Here is a 15,498-nt window from a genome sequence, read left to right as displayed (position 1 = left end):
CATCCGGTGTGCCCTGAGAACGAGATACGTGCGACTCCTATCGGGAATTGTCGGCACATCTGGCGGTCTTGTTGGTCTTGTTTTACCATTGTCGAAATTTCTTGTAACCGGGATTTTGAGACTGATCGGGTCTTCCCAGGAGATGGAATATCCTTCGCTGATCATGAGAGCTTGTGATGGGCTAAGATGGGACACCCTTGCAGGGTATAAACTTTCGAGAGCCGTGCCCGCGGTTATGTAGCAGATGGGAATTTGTTAATATCCGGTTGTAGAGAACTTGACACTTGACTTAATTAAAACGCATCAACCGTGTGTGTAGCTGTGATGGTCTCTTTTCGGCGGAGTCCAGGAAGTGAGCACGGTCTTTATGTTATGATTGTGCGTAAGTAGTTTCAGGATCACTTCTTGATCACTTCTAGCTTCTCGACCGTTTCGTTGCTTCTCTTCTCGCTCTTATTTGCGTATGTTAGCCACCATATTTTCTTAGTGCTTGCTGCAACTCCACCTCATTACCACTTCCTACCCATAAGCTTAAATAGTCTTGATCTCGCGGGTTTTGAGATTGCTGAGTCCTCGTGACTCACCAAATATTATGAAAACAGTTGTAGGTGCTGATGATACCAGTGCAGGTGATGCAACCGAGCGATGCAACTGAGCTCAGATAGGAGATCAACTAAGATCTTGGTCGTTACTATGTTTCGTTTCATGTTGATCAGTAGTGGAGCCCAGTTGGGTTATCTTCTTTTGTTTTAGCTTCATCCATAGTCGGACTATGTGTGTGCTCTGAATGATGTATGAATTATATGTTCATTGTGTGAAGTGGCGATTGTAAGCCAGCTCTTTATCCCATTCTTGTTCATTACATGGGATTGTGTGAAGATGACCCTTCTTGTGACAAAACCACCTTGCGGTTATGCCTCTAAGTCGTGCCTCGACACATGAGAGATATAGCCGCATCGTGGGTGTTACATACTAGCACCGGAGGAGTAGTATATTCTAATCTAAAATAGTTACAACCTTCAATGCCCGAGCGTGGAATGACTATGAACCGTGCTAACTTCAATCCCTAGCAAACGTTCGCTGGGGGACATGGCAGTTGCAAACACCCGCGACGCAGTTATAGTACGTGTGTATGGCTTAAAAACAGGCCACTGTCGGATGGAAATCTGACGGTTACGTGGGACTCACCAGGATTGAGCTCATGCCGAACAATCGCCAGATATCATTACTAAAGAAAGGTTAAAACACCCGGGGCAATAACTTGCACCGGCTGACCACTAACAATGATACTAACATCCCATAAAAAAACAATGATACTAACATAGTTGTAAAATGGTCAAAGACCGTGTCTACGTGTTGTTTGGAATTATATGCAAAAATAATAGCAAGATGCCCGTGCATTGCATGGCACACCATCATCACCAACTCAGTTTTTTTCTCTACTCCTACTCCTATAAAAGATTAAGTTGGTGATGATGGAGGCGAGGAGACGTGTTCAGCCGGGCGTGCAACGGACGGTGTAGTACTATTCGATTTGTTATAAAAACAAAGAAGAGTAGTCGAGATAGATATAAGAGTAGAGATAGAGACTTAGGGAGGAGAAACGAGGTTGTGGGAGATAAGGATGAACTAGCCAAGGCCTTATCTGTAAATGTGGAGAGAGGTGCGGGTATCTTTTGTAAAATTGTCATTGTTGTCTTTCTATCCGTCAGATATAGATCGGACGGTCTATATTACAAGACGGCAGGCACACCATCATCACCAACTCGGTTTTCTATAAGAGTAGAGACTGGGGAGTACTAGTAAGGACACCATCTACTGTTTCGTGTGCTACTCCTGCGCTCCATTCAGCGGCCACGACGTCCCCTACAGCCACTCCCTCCTGCGCTCCATTCGGCAGGCACTATTGAAATTTGGGGAGTGCACTCTCGCGACTGCTGGCAGCCACGACTTCACCAATAACCACTTCTTCCCGGCCTCGGCAACCTCTTCCTCAACGACATGGGCGACAACCTCAACGCCAACGGTGCTGCTCCATTGCACCATATGTGTTTCTATCCTTCCTGTTCGAGATCATGGTAGAATTCATGTTTCTACTCTGTATCCTACTACAATTATAGCCGTCATGATTTATTTTGTGCTTATTCAGATTAAATGTCATAGTAAATTGCTCATATATTCAACTGGCGCAATGTCCCCTACAACCACCCCCGTTTCATGGACGACCTGGTCAATGCCTCCAAGGAGCCCTTCATCTACTGCTATGAGCGCCTGATGCCGTTTTGGGGTTCGCCGGCGGACATGGTGCATCACGTCAGGGATGCGTGCAGCGGTCACTACTGGCCCTTGGCGCAGAACATCAAGTACGAGACGTGCTACCCATTCATCATGCCGGAGTCGCAGGAGGATCACCGCCGCCTGCTAGTCTCGGAGGACGATGGCAGCGTCTTCCTCTTGATCGTGGGCACCGGCGAGGCCCGCGTAGGCCACCGCCCCGTCTCTGTAGTGTGTGTCAGGGGCGACACCACTGACGCTGACACTAACATGAGGCTGATGTACGGGTGCGTGCTCAGTGTTACTACCCCTCCGGGTCACGTGGGCGGCGACACCGGCTACATCGAACTGACTTGGACTGTGCGGAGCTGGGACCTTCCCACCGATGTGGACTTGGAAAACCCATGGTCTCATTTACCCGCCAACGCAGTGCACGGGGACTCCAAGGAGGTTCACCTAGACATACGCATTATCAAGTTAAATGTTGATCATTAGTCTTAGCTCAATATAATCCGCTGTTTAAGCATGTGGAGACTTCCATGCATGATCTTGCACTATTGGAGTATCGCGCATGAATAAAAGTGTATCCGTTTATAGTTTAGTCTAGAATGTTCCATGTATGAACATTTACTACAGTACTGGTGAAAGACTTACTATGAACCATTTCTTACATCTCCTCTGCCCCTTCCAAGTCATCCTGATTTACTCCCTCCGTCTAGGTGTATAAGGGCATGGTTAATACTTAATAGTATAGCCAACGTTTGACTACAAGAAAGTGCCATGTCATATGTAGACAACATGTATAACAATCAATACTCAAAAACTAATTCTTAAAGATCATGTCTTGCAAAGCACAATAAGTGTTATTTCTTCACAAGTTTTGGATGCAGGTTGAACAGTTGAACGCTTTTGTTTGCAAAAGATACCTTTTTATCTATTTCACCCGGATGTTTGTGAGCTCTAGAGATGAAATAATATCTGAAGAAACCTATCGATACCCGTTACACATGAGATGACCCCCACATCCTTTGTCAAAATAAACAACTCCCCGATCAATGCATTTCACTCTTCCGTGCAACGCACGGGCACCTTACTACTATAGATTAGTACGACCAAAAATTGAACTAACATTATATATAGTACGATAAATGCTGATGCATGTCACCTAAAATTATATCATTCAAAACTATGTTCAAATACGAATCAAACGATATAGTTTTTGTTGACTTGCACTAACATTTTGTTAGTTAAATCTTCAGTCAAATTCAATGGGGGACTAATATACACGACCGATGTAGTACAAGTGTAGAGGGCGGCGCTGCACGGGAGTCTCACCCCGCTCGTGGCGCTGCAGTAAAGCTGTCATATCACAAAACCCAACCACTGCCAGTAATAAGTGGCCTGGTAAAATTAACGGACAAGCAACCATCACACCCCTCCATCTTTTTTGCATTTCATCTGTCTGCATTTACTTTCTCCGGTACATCTCGCACACTCGATCCCTAGCTACTACTCCTAGTATCCCTAGGTACTACTCCTAGGGCCAGTTCGTTTGGAGGCTTAAAAAATAAGCCGTCTCTTCCCCAGCTTTTCCCAGAAGACTAGTCATAGTGGAGAGTAACATTAAGGTGCCTCACTCATTTATTTGGGCCTCTAAACTACTACTAGTACTCCCTTAATTTTTATATACATGGCCACAAACTCAAATTACAGGTACCAAGATAAAAATCAATGTGTGTTTTACAAGTCAATTTATTTTCTTATTTACTGGGTTAATTAATAGGGTGCATGCACATTAGAAGAAATTGAGTGGCTGTGAGACAGTAAGTAGATAAGTTTGTCATTATCATCCACTACATGCATGCTAGTAATTAAGCCATGGGTTACAAGTACGAGGAAACATCATGAATATTTCTCTCGATTACTGTTGGTGGCCTTGTATAGATGCAAAATGTATTTTCTTATAGTGGCCTTGTATACAAAAATGGAGGGAGTACCTCCGTCCTGATTTATTCGCCACCGTTGTAATTTGTGGTAAATTTTGACCAAAGATTTAACTGATAAAATGTTAGTGCATGTGACATCACAAACATTACATTAGTTAAATTTGTGATATAAATTTGACATAGATTACAATGGGGACCAATAAACCAGGACGGAGCTAGTAGTAATGGGATTGCTACTAATCTAGAAGCCTAAACGAATTGGCCCCTGGTACTCCTACTAGTAGTACTAGTACTCAAGTTGGAATTCCAATTGCACGGCACAAATTGTTAGGCAAAAAATTCGATACAGGGTGTAGGGTGCGGCTTGGGAATTTGCATGCCTTTCCGACCAGTGAGATACTTCGTATAAAGTACGACAGAGAAATAACCACAGAGAAGGAAGCTAAAAGTAAACAATCAAACGAGCATTTTTGCATTGTTTTGCATTGAATCGTTTCACAAGCTTGACTAGTGTTGTTTTTCTACTTTTACAAAAACCGGATCGTAATGTTAAAATGTGCATTTGCCCGTACATAAGTAATAGTAGTACTCCCTCCTTCTAGGTGTATAAAGTCTTCCCTCCTTCTTGGTCACGGTGCACAACCAAAGATGACCTATTCACCTGGACGGAGGGAGTAGCATAGTCTGCAAGCATATATAGAGAGAGACGTGTAGTGCGATAGTATATAGTACTAAAGTTTGTGCTCTATACACCTACTTACAAAATGCGTATGGATACACAAGGTTTCCAAACTTTCCCTCTTACATACCTAATTAAGGATGCTAATAATTCCCGAACATTCGGGGTTTATCATTTTCATCCCAAAAATAATGAGATCACCTTATGAAACTAAATTATACTCCTACTAAAAGCCACAGCGCTCGCAGGAGCGCTTACGGGGCACGCCAGGAGTGCCTTGGTGCGCGACCGTTTCCCAGCATGCCGACGTAATGCCTTTTCCTCAGCCTCGCAACCCGCGAGGTGCTGATTGGCGGCTTGCCGGCGGGCGAGCGCGATCTCACCGGTGTGGTGATCCGGCGCCAGCAGGTACTCCTCCTCGCTGGAAGCGTGCACCCGGTCCACATACCGCCAAGCGTAGATGAGGCGCTTGGGCCTGACTGCACTCAGGGCTTTGGCACGGGCATCCTTTGCCACCCACACGGCCCTTGCGTGAGCCTTCTACCAAAGAGCCAATTGCCTGACTCTCTCGGACGTGACATAGACCTGCCAGGCAGCTTGCCCCGCGGCGCGCTTCTCTTCCTCGGCCGTCTTCTCCGCCTCTATTTTGGTGTGCTCTACCGGCGGCAATGCCCCCCACATGGCAACATCCATTTGTTTCCAAAGCTCCTCAAGGCTGGGGGGCTTGATGGGCGGCGCGGCGTTATCCTCGTAGCGGGGTGCTAATGCATCCTCCGATGCGCGTGCTGGCGTGATTGGGAACGCCGACGCGTCGTGGCGAGGAGTTGAACGCTGACGCGTCCTCCTCGACTAGTGGCAGTGAGGAACGGAATAGCAACGTGTGACCATTCGAGCGGTGCAGCGAGGGGCGCCTAGGGCTTGGGAGGGGCAATGCTATGGTGGTCGACCTGAGAGGGAGGGGGGAGAGAGCGATAAACGTGAGTGTTCTTCCAAATGTCGTGGGCGGCGCAATATTTATAGCGAGCAATGGCACACCTACGTAAGATATGGACTGAGCTGCACTGACTTAACTGCAGGTCCAGTTCCGTCACTGACATGTGGGCCAGAACCTTGTTGGGCCCATATGTTAGTGACTCAATGCACCTGTAGTTAAGTAACTGAAGCAGCTTCCCGGAATATATGTTGCGTGATTAACGTAACATCTATGTGGTCATATTTGTTGGAGTAAATTACGGTGGAGGGAAGGGTTGGAAATATTGCTGGTCACAACGGATTGGACGAGCGTGGGGGGAGGAGAGTCATGCATGCAGATTTTTTCCACACGGGATGAAGTGGTGGGACTGCCGGAGGGAGAAGGAGAGTCTGGTAGGCATATTGTTTCCACACAAGGAGAGGACAAGATTTGGAGACGAACGGGCTTCCTGCAGGTATGGGGAACGGTGCATAATAAGTCATCTTGCATGCCGGGCTAGGTATAGTCTCAAGTCATTAAAAACATACACGCCCCACACATGTTCATATTTCAAGGTGCACTAAATTATTGCATGCGATCATTAGGGCTGGCCATAATGGTGGTATCTTAGATGGTATCATGCACACGGGAATAGAAAACATGCTGATGTGGCAAAGAATTAAAGAAGATGGGGGGGGGGTAGAGTAACTAGTGTTCATGCATGCATTGGTAAACACATTTTTTGTGAAGAACGACAGCATTAGTTGAGTACTTTTGCAGACTACAAAAACTATTCCACCGCATCTACTCCTCTTGCTAAGAGTAGGTGAAATTTTTGAATCGAGCCCTTTAAACTAGAAGGGAGGTAGTAGTACTCTAATAGCTAACCTTGTTATGATGACAAGATAGGACATGGCACGCACCTGGACGGAGGAACTTTTCTGCATTGTGCATTTAAGTTTTGTCTTAAGTCAATGTACCTCTACTTTGACCAAACTTATAGAAAAATGTATCAACATTCACAATGTCAAATCAATATTTTTACACTCATTATAAAATGTAGTTCTTGTACTCATTATAATCAGTATTGTAGATATTGATATTTTTAGTATAAATTTGGTCAAACACTTTGCAAATGGTTGATGGGAGTAAAAAGGACCAGAGGGAGTATCATGCATCCAGAGTAGGCAAAAAAACTTGCTCATTTATAGCCGGTCGAAGTCTCAAAGGGTGCGACCGCGCGAGGGAGGCGAAGGTCGTGTGAGGCGCAACGGTTGACGGAATTAAGTGAAGTTACATCCACGCGCCAGCATGGCGTGTGAACAGGCAGAAGCTATATCGTCAGGCCTACGATATGGGTCTAGTAGACATGACTTCCAGTGGGTCCCGCATAGTTCTCGAGAACTCTTTGGGGGCTTGCAGCCATTTATCCACCGGGCAAGCCAGCAACCCCACGCCGTTCGCACGCCCTACTCGTCCCTGTCTTCTACCTTACGACAGTTCGCTCCCAGTCGTCCCGTCCTTTCACATTAGTTCGCTCCCAATTTTTTTGCAGCGTACAATAGTTCAACTTCTCCTAACCCTCCTCCAAAATCCATAGCCTCCCAAATCTCCATGGTCACTGTTGAGTACCAGGTTAGATCCTTCACCGGCAATGAGTTCATCGTCATCTACACATGTGGATCTGCGACGGTGAAAGCATGGCTTGCTCGCTTCCTACGCATGTTCAATAGTTCAACGGATGAGTGGGTCACTGGGCTAGATGTTGAGTACACCACAGTCCTGGAAAGAGAGTAGATTCTAAAGGTGGCAGAGAGAAAGAAGCCCGCCGTGATCCAGGTTTGCGTACATAACGTTTGCTTGGTCTACCACATATGCCATGCGGACATTGAGTGCCAAGATTTTAAGAACTTCCTCAAGGACAAAAGAGTGAAATTCATTACTGTAGACTTTAGGAATGACAGGGATGTCCTGCGTCGGATAGGTCTCGTTGTAGGCCAGCCATTCGTTCTCCAGAAGGCAAGCCTAGTGTCCTCCTCTGAGCCTGCATTGCTGACCCTGGCAGCAGCCATGATTGATCCTTCGTACGCTAAACTGAAGAAACCTGAGCATGTGTTTTGATCATGCACGGGATTCGAAGACATTAGATGAAGATCACATCCTATGCGCAGCAATGGATGCCAACCTTTTTAAATATCTACAAGGGTTGGATGAAGAAGCACAGCCAAGTGTCCGATTCAAGCAAAGAAGCATCGGCAAAGAGGAAGAGAAAGAGGGACGAGGACAAAGTCGAGGACGTGGACTCGGACTCCAAGTAGGTGGCAGTGTCGTCGCTCATGCTGGTTCTACTGCAGTGTCAAGCGGACTAGTTGCTTTGTTTATTTTCAAGGGTGTGTTGTGCTGAGGCCCCAGCAGAACGATGTTTATGTTCTTTCTCGTTATTTCAACTCTTTAGTACGTACAATTGTACTGGTACTATGTCTTACTACTGTTCTTCTTGTAGTTAGTACTATTGCTCGTATCTTCATGTTCCTACTGTACTTAATACTTTTGTACTAGTAGTACAATTTGGGTCAGTCGATTTGTGAAAGAAGTTCGACGGAGCGAAGGAAGAAGACGGCAGAAGAGGTGGAAGAAGCCCTTCTAGCCATCCATGTTGCATCAAACAACTCACAAGAGTCGACTGACCCAAATTGCTCCTTCAGATTGCAGGATCCATGTGGCATTCAAGGTCTCGAAGGTAGATTCTGCGTCCACACCCGGTTCGTGTTCTCGACGCGCACGCGACCGGCTTCCGTCGCGACAGTCACCATGCGCTCCCCCAACACGCGGGTGGAGACGACAATGACACGCTAGTTCCTCCTCGCCGGCGTGCTGGAGCACGTGCTGGTCCTCCTCTTCGTATGCTGCGTGCATAGACGCTGCTCCACCAGCTGTTCGCGTCCTTGGCAGCGCGGCGGCATCGCGAGGAGGGACTGCAGACGACGTGAGCGGGTGAGCCTTCGGCTTCATGGCACAGGGATGGCGGCGACACGGCGGTGATGGGCGAGAAATTGTTGGCCGGAGCAGGAGGGCGCCGACGTGTGCAATGGCGGCGGCGGCATATTGATGAGTGCGCGTATGGGAGCTTACTTTAGTTTTATATAGGGTTGGTCAAACTTAAAAGAAAACCGTACTAGTACACGTAAACATTAGACTTAGGCAGCGCTTTTATTAGTTAGTACCACAACCACGATACGGAATCCTGTGCAAGCGCATGAACCGCGGCCGCGCGGTCGATCAAACGGTGCGTCATTGTGTCGCGCTCGAAGGACATCCACTGAACCTTTTCGTGTGTGTGAAAACAATCACCGAATATTACTCAACTTTTTTTCCTGGAAAAGTTCTTGAAGCTACAATATTTCCATATATTTGAATTTAGCTCCAGTTCGTGTTTATTTGGATTTGGACGTTTTAGGTGCGCCCTAGTTTTTTTAATACTGATTTTGTGTGTGTGACTGAGAGAGAACATGTGTATGTGTCCATATGTGTGTTGTGGCGGAAGGGCAATGTGGAGACGGTGTGCGTGTGATACAAACATAGAGAGGTGTGAATGTGCAAATGATCATGCATGAGTGAGACATAGACAGATGCCGATACGTTGTATATACATGAGAGAACGGTCTTCTAGTTTACTTGTGTGTGTGTGTATGATAGAACGGTCTTCTAGTTTACTGGTGTGTGTGTGTGAGAGAGAGAGAGAGTGAGAGAAGAGAGAGAGAGAGAAAGAGAGAGAGAGGAGAATCTGTAACACAACAACCATCTCTCTCGATTTGCCCGTCCCTCGCACGATCGCATGTAACACATGCATCAACGCGCACATTTTGACACCCTCACCCGGCCCCTTCCCACCTCAAGGCCCGCACAATCTCTTCGTGAATACCCATTTCTCTCCATAGGTTTGTTTTCTCTCAATATCTGACACACACACACACAAACAACACACAACACACACACACCCTCCCCCGAGCACACAATTCATCCCCATCCAAGGTTATATGTGACCACTCTCGCTTGTGCTTCTTTGCACCCCAACATGCACAACACCTCAATCTTCAAAGAGGGCATCGAGGAGATCGAAGACGATGACCACACCGTGCTAGAGAATATGGGGCCATTTGGAAGTAGGATGATGTGACTACGGCTGACTGACTCCCCCCCCACCCTCTCTCTCTCTCGCACAAAATTACCGATCCCTCTCTCCCCCGCACAAAATTATCAATCCCTCAACCCACGAGAACCTTCCCCTCCCATCCATGTTTTTCCAGCTATCATTTCAAACATGTTGTCTCTTCTCCTTCCACGTATACATAATTTGGATGCACACGCATCTCACGTATATTACATGTCTCCATCTTTCTCATAGACCTAACTTCTTCCTCTATCTTTCTGTCTCTATCTCTCTCTCTGTCTCGTTAGGTTTGTCTCCTACTCTCGCATCCAGATACATACAATCTTTCCCACCCTATCTGCTCCATCTTCGCCAGTTCTCTCTCCATGTTTCATTCACACATTTGGATATGTTCAAAATGTTGCTTCTATAATGGCTGATGTAGAGTTATGGTTGGTTTTGTTGCATCCTACAAAGTAATAACTATGAAATTCATTTAGATTCTCATTTGACTGGGATTATGTGAGTTTGAGCATGTTGTGAAGTACTATAGACCTTGTATACATCTTGGGATTCGACAATGATTGTAACTATTGAATTGTATAGACCATTACATTCGAAGTCAATAGCCTAATATATTTATTTCAGAATTTCAACAAATGATTAGTTCACTAGAAACTAAGAATACAAATGTGTACTCCCTCCGTTTTTATTTAAGTCCACGTATTAGCATTGGTCAAAGTCAAGTTTTGTATACTCTCAGAAAGCTTATTAAAAAAATATTAACATATACAATAACAAATAAATACCATTAGATTCATTATTGAATGTACTTTCATATCATACATATTTGTTATGGTAAATGTTTATATTTTATATAAACTTGGTCAAACTTTAGGAAGTTTGACTTCGGTCAATCCTAATATGCAGAGTTTACTAGTACTACTCGCTAGTTGCTTAGCCGAATCACTCAACACGCCACAGGGAGTTCAGTGTCACAAAATTTTGAGGTCGGCAGGAAAATCTCCCGTGACCCTGATTCGAGCAGTGGGAAGTTACCATCATAGCCTTCGGAACAGGCCTACGGATGACGCTTGGTAGGGGGCTGTTTTTATAACTTCAGGTTCACCCTACCCAGCCAACCCCACCCCGGCACCCAGAGTAGTACACATGAATACTCCCCATTTTCTATCCCCACCGCAAAATAGACTTCTCCACGACACCGTAGCCTTCGTGCTCCTCCCCTTCTACATCAGCGAGCTCGTCCAGCGCAGCGCATCTGCCTCATCGACAACCTCGTACGCCGCACTAGAGCAGGTCCACCGTTGTCGTCGTACACGGAGCCTCTTCCCCGGCACCATCTTCCACGGTCTCGGATCTGCTTCCCAGAAGCCGACGCCAAGCGCAGAAGCACCACCGTCATGGACAATTGTCACGCCCAATATGCGACCCTATCCAAAAGGAACTCGAAGGTCCCACCAAGGATAGACCCGCATATTGAAACGCTTTTGCAAGGTGGATATCATTACATCAACATTACATAATAGATGGGGATACATACATAAGGCATACAATGCCACACGAATACAACATCATCTTACATAAGAGCACCATCCGACTACGGATGAAACACAAACAGAAACTCAAACAACATCCACCCTGCTATCCTAGGCTGCCGACCTGGAACCTATCCCCTGACCGAAGAAGAAGCAGAAGAAGAACTCCCAAACAAGCAAACATCGCTCTCGCGTCAAGATCATCGCATAACCTGTACCTGCAACTGTTGTTGTAGTAATCTGTGAGCCACGAGGACTCATCAATCCCATTACCATGGGTATCAAGACTAGCAAAGCTTAAAGGAAAGGAAGGGGTAAAGTGGTGAGGTTGCAGCAGCGACTAAGCATATATTGTGGCTAACATACGCAAATAAGAGCGAGAAGAGAGCAAGCGGAACGGTCGTGAAGCTATCAATGATCAAGAAGTGATCTTGAACTCCTACTTACGTCAAACATAACCCAAAAACCATGTTCACTTCCTGGACTCCGCCGAAAAGAGACCATCACGGCTACACACGCGGTTGATGCGTTTTAATTCGGATCTGGTGTCAAGTTATCTACAACTAGACATTAACAAATTCCCATCTGCCTATAACCGCAGGCATGGCTTTCGAAAGGTTATACCCTGCAGGGGTGTCCTAACTTAGCCCATGATAAGCCCTCGCGATCAACGAAGGATATACCTTCTCCCAGGAAGACCCGATCAGACTCGGAATCCCGGTTTACAAGACATTTCGACAATGGTAAAACAAGACCAGCAAAGCCGCCCGAATGTGCCGAAAAATCCTCATAGGAGCTGCACATATCTCGTTCTCAGGGCACACCGGATTGTCCAAACTTCCGGTAGTCCAGCCTAGAGTTGCCCCTGGTGGCCACCGGCGGCTGATAGGTGGGACCAACACTCATGACGAGCACTGGCCCGGGGGGGGGGGTAAAATAAAGATGACCCTCGAGAGCGCGACTCCCAAGGGAAAAAGGGCTAGGTGAGGCAAATGGTAAAACCAAGGTTGGGCCTTGCTGGAGGAGTTTTATTCAAAGCAAACTGTCAAGGGGTCCCATAAATCACCCAACCGCGTAAGGAACGCAAAATCTGGGAACATAACACCGGTATGACAGAAACTAGGGCGGCAAGAGTGGAACAAAACACCAGGCATAAGGCCGAGTCTTCCACCCTTTACCAAGTATATAGATGTATTAATAATATAAGAGATATTGTGATATCCCAACATAATCCTGTCCACCATGGAGCAATCTTCAACTTCACCTGCAACTAGCAACGCTATAAGAGGGCTGAGCAAAGCGGTAACATAGCCAAGCAACGGTTTGCTAGGAAGGGTGTCAAAGGTTAGAGGTTCATGGCAATTTGGGGAGGCTTGAAGAACAAGTGATAGGTAGCGCAGCATAGCGATAGAATGAAACAACTAGCATAGCAATGATAGTAGTGAGATCCAGGGTAGTGGTCATCTTGCCTGAAATCCCGCAAGGAAGAAGAACGAGTCCATGAAGGAGATGAAGCCATGAAGACGAACCAAGCGTAGACGAACGAATCCTCACGATCGCAACGAAACGGGAACTATCGAGAAGAAGCACACAACATAGTAAACACACCACACATGAACATGACATGATGCACAAATAAGTATGATGCAATACAAGACTACATGAAGCTACTCATGGCAAGAGATGATGCATACAAGAGCAACACATCAAAGCAAGTTTAAATGAGGTCGGGAACAACATATAACAATTCCGGTAAGTCCTCATATGCAAATTTCGAAATTGGTCCAGATCTGAATAAACCTTATGTTCAAGTTGTTAAACAGCAAGTTAAGATGCACCAAGATGATCTATACGAGATTCTAGTCAAGTTACATATAAAGTTCATTTAATTCAGAGCTACGAACTAGAAGATATGAGCAAAACAAGTAAAACATGGCACACAATGCATACAAACATCAATCAAACACCTCAAAACAAGGATGCAACATGATATTATGAAGCTACATGCAAAACTAAGCAAGTTTCATATAAAGCACACTCAAAACGGAGCAACGGTTCAACACACACACTCTATACAAGTTATACCAACAATCTGTCCAAAACAGCAACTAGGCATATTGCAAGCATCAAAACAACATGCTAAAGGAACTCAAAAAGAAAACAAAAGGCATGGGCATGATTTACAGGTAAAGCATAAAAAACATGAACACTAAGCTATCTCCAGAAATCACTAAAACATGCTCAAACACACATGGCAAGATTGCAAATAATAACAGTTTCAGACTTTGCAGAAATAACATCAGGTTGCAATGTTTAGAGCTATCAAACAACATGTTATAGGAACTTATCATGGCAAACAAAGGCATGGCATGATACTACTAAATGCATAGAACAAAACTCCATTACTGACCATGAGCCAAAAAGGAACAGAAAATATGATCGCACCCATATCAACATGGCAAGTTGTATGACAGATTCATACATGGCAGGAACAACGATAAGTAGACATGTTGGTGAGCTTGTACCACTCACCACAGAGTAATACATGGCATGAAAAGGCAACCAACAGTAAGAAGGCATGTTTATGAAGCTAAGCATGGCAAGAGCAAGTTCATAGGGTGCATGGAACACTAGCAACAATCATGGCAACAACTCAACTTAATGTTAACAGGCTGATAGCAGCATTATTTAGCAACTTTGGAGCAAGGAAACAACAAGCTACAGCAGGCTATAGATGCAACCAGGGGCATGTATGGATAGAGCATGACATGTATAACAAAACACTCTTAGTGAACATCTCCAGAATATGCATAGAATGACATGTAGCAGCAGGTTTACATAGCATCACGAAATAACAGATTCAGCCTAGCAAAACAGCAACAGCGAGTACACTACGTAACAAGCTTGATTCACTCACCACAAGTCATTTCATGACAATATAAGCATAGCATCAGCAAAAAGACATGTTTATGAAACAAACCAAGGCAAGAACAAGTTCATAGCATGCAAGGATCAACTACAACAACTTTGGCAAAATTGAATAACATGTAAACAATCTGCCAGGAAACATTTTCTAGCAAAAGTAGAGCAAGAAACTGACATGCTAGACTACTCCATAATTGCAAAAAGGGGCATGAATAGATAGAGAACAACATATGTTCAAAACATCCTTACTGAAGTATCTCAAGATAAGCATGGATCTATCTGTAGCATCATGTTTACATGGCATGAAAATAACAGCAGAACATGGACAGAAATCAGCAACATCACGAAGCCTAGTTTGCATGCTTGTTCTAGTCACCACATTGATCAAAAAAATACATGGCATACATCACTGTAAAGAAGACATGGCATAGATCAAAATGCATGTAGACATCAACCTCATAGGATGCACACATCAATCATGGCAAAAATGACAAATGAGCATGTTCTGTTAACAGACAGCAGACAACATCACATAGCACTCTTGCAACGAAGATTCAAGCATCAAGATGGACTCAAATGAACATGATGCAATGGAAAGAAATGAAGTACTCGTTGAGACGAACAATTTGACATATTACACGCACAAAAATGAGCTGTATTGATGGAGATATGATGCGATGAACAGGGCAACATTATGCCAAATATTTCGGGACTTAGAAGAAATACGGGTCAACCTTCAGTCTGCACGGATTTCGAGGATCGCCTGGGAGGTCGCCGGAGTTGGGGTAGAAGGCGGCCGGAGCTGGGGAAGGTCGGATCCGGGGCTCCCTGGCTAAATCTCGCCGGATCCGGGCCGGGAAGGCACGGCGGTGGAGGGCGGCAACCGGAGGGGCGCCGGGGTGGCGAGGCGCGCCGGGCGGCGGGCGGAGCTTGCCGGGGCGGCGAAGGCGGTGGAGGGCGCGGCCAATGCGCGGGTCGAGGTGGAGGTTGAGGCGGGCGACGGAGGTTGCCGGCGC

The sequence above is a fragment of the Triticum aestivum genome, chromosome 4B, assembly GCF_018294505.1.
Source record: "Triticum aestivum cultivar Chinese Spring chromosome 4B, IWGSC CS RefSeq v2.1, whole genome shotgun sequence".
Lineage (NCBI taxonomy): Eukaryota > Viridiplantae > Streptophyta > Magnoliopsida > Poales > Poaceae > Triticum > Triticum aestivum.
Note: the sequence above shows the minus strand (reverse complement) of the source record.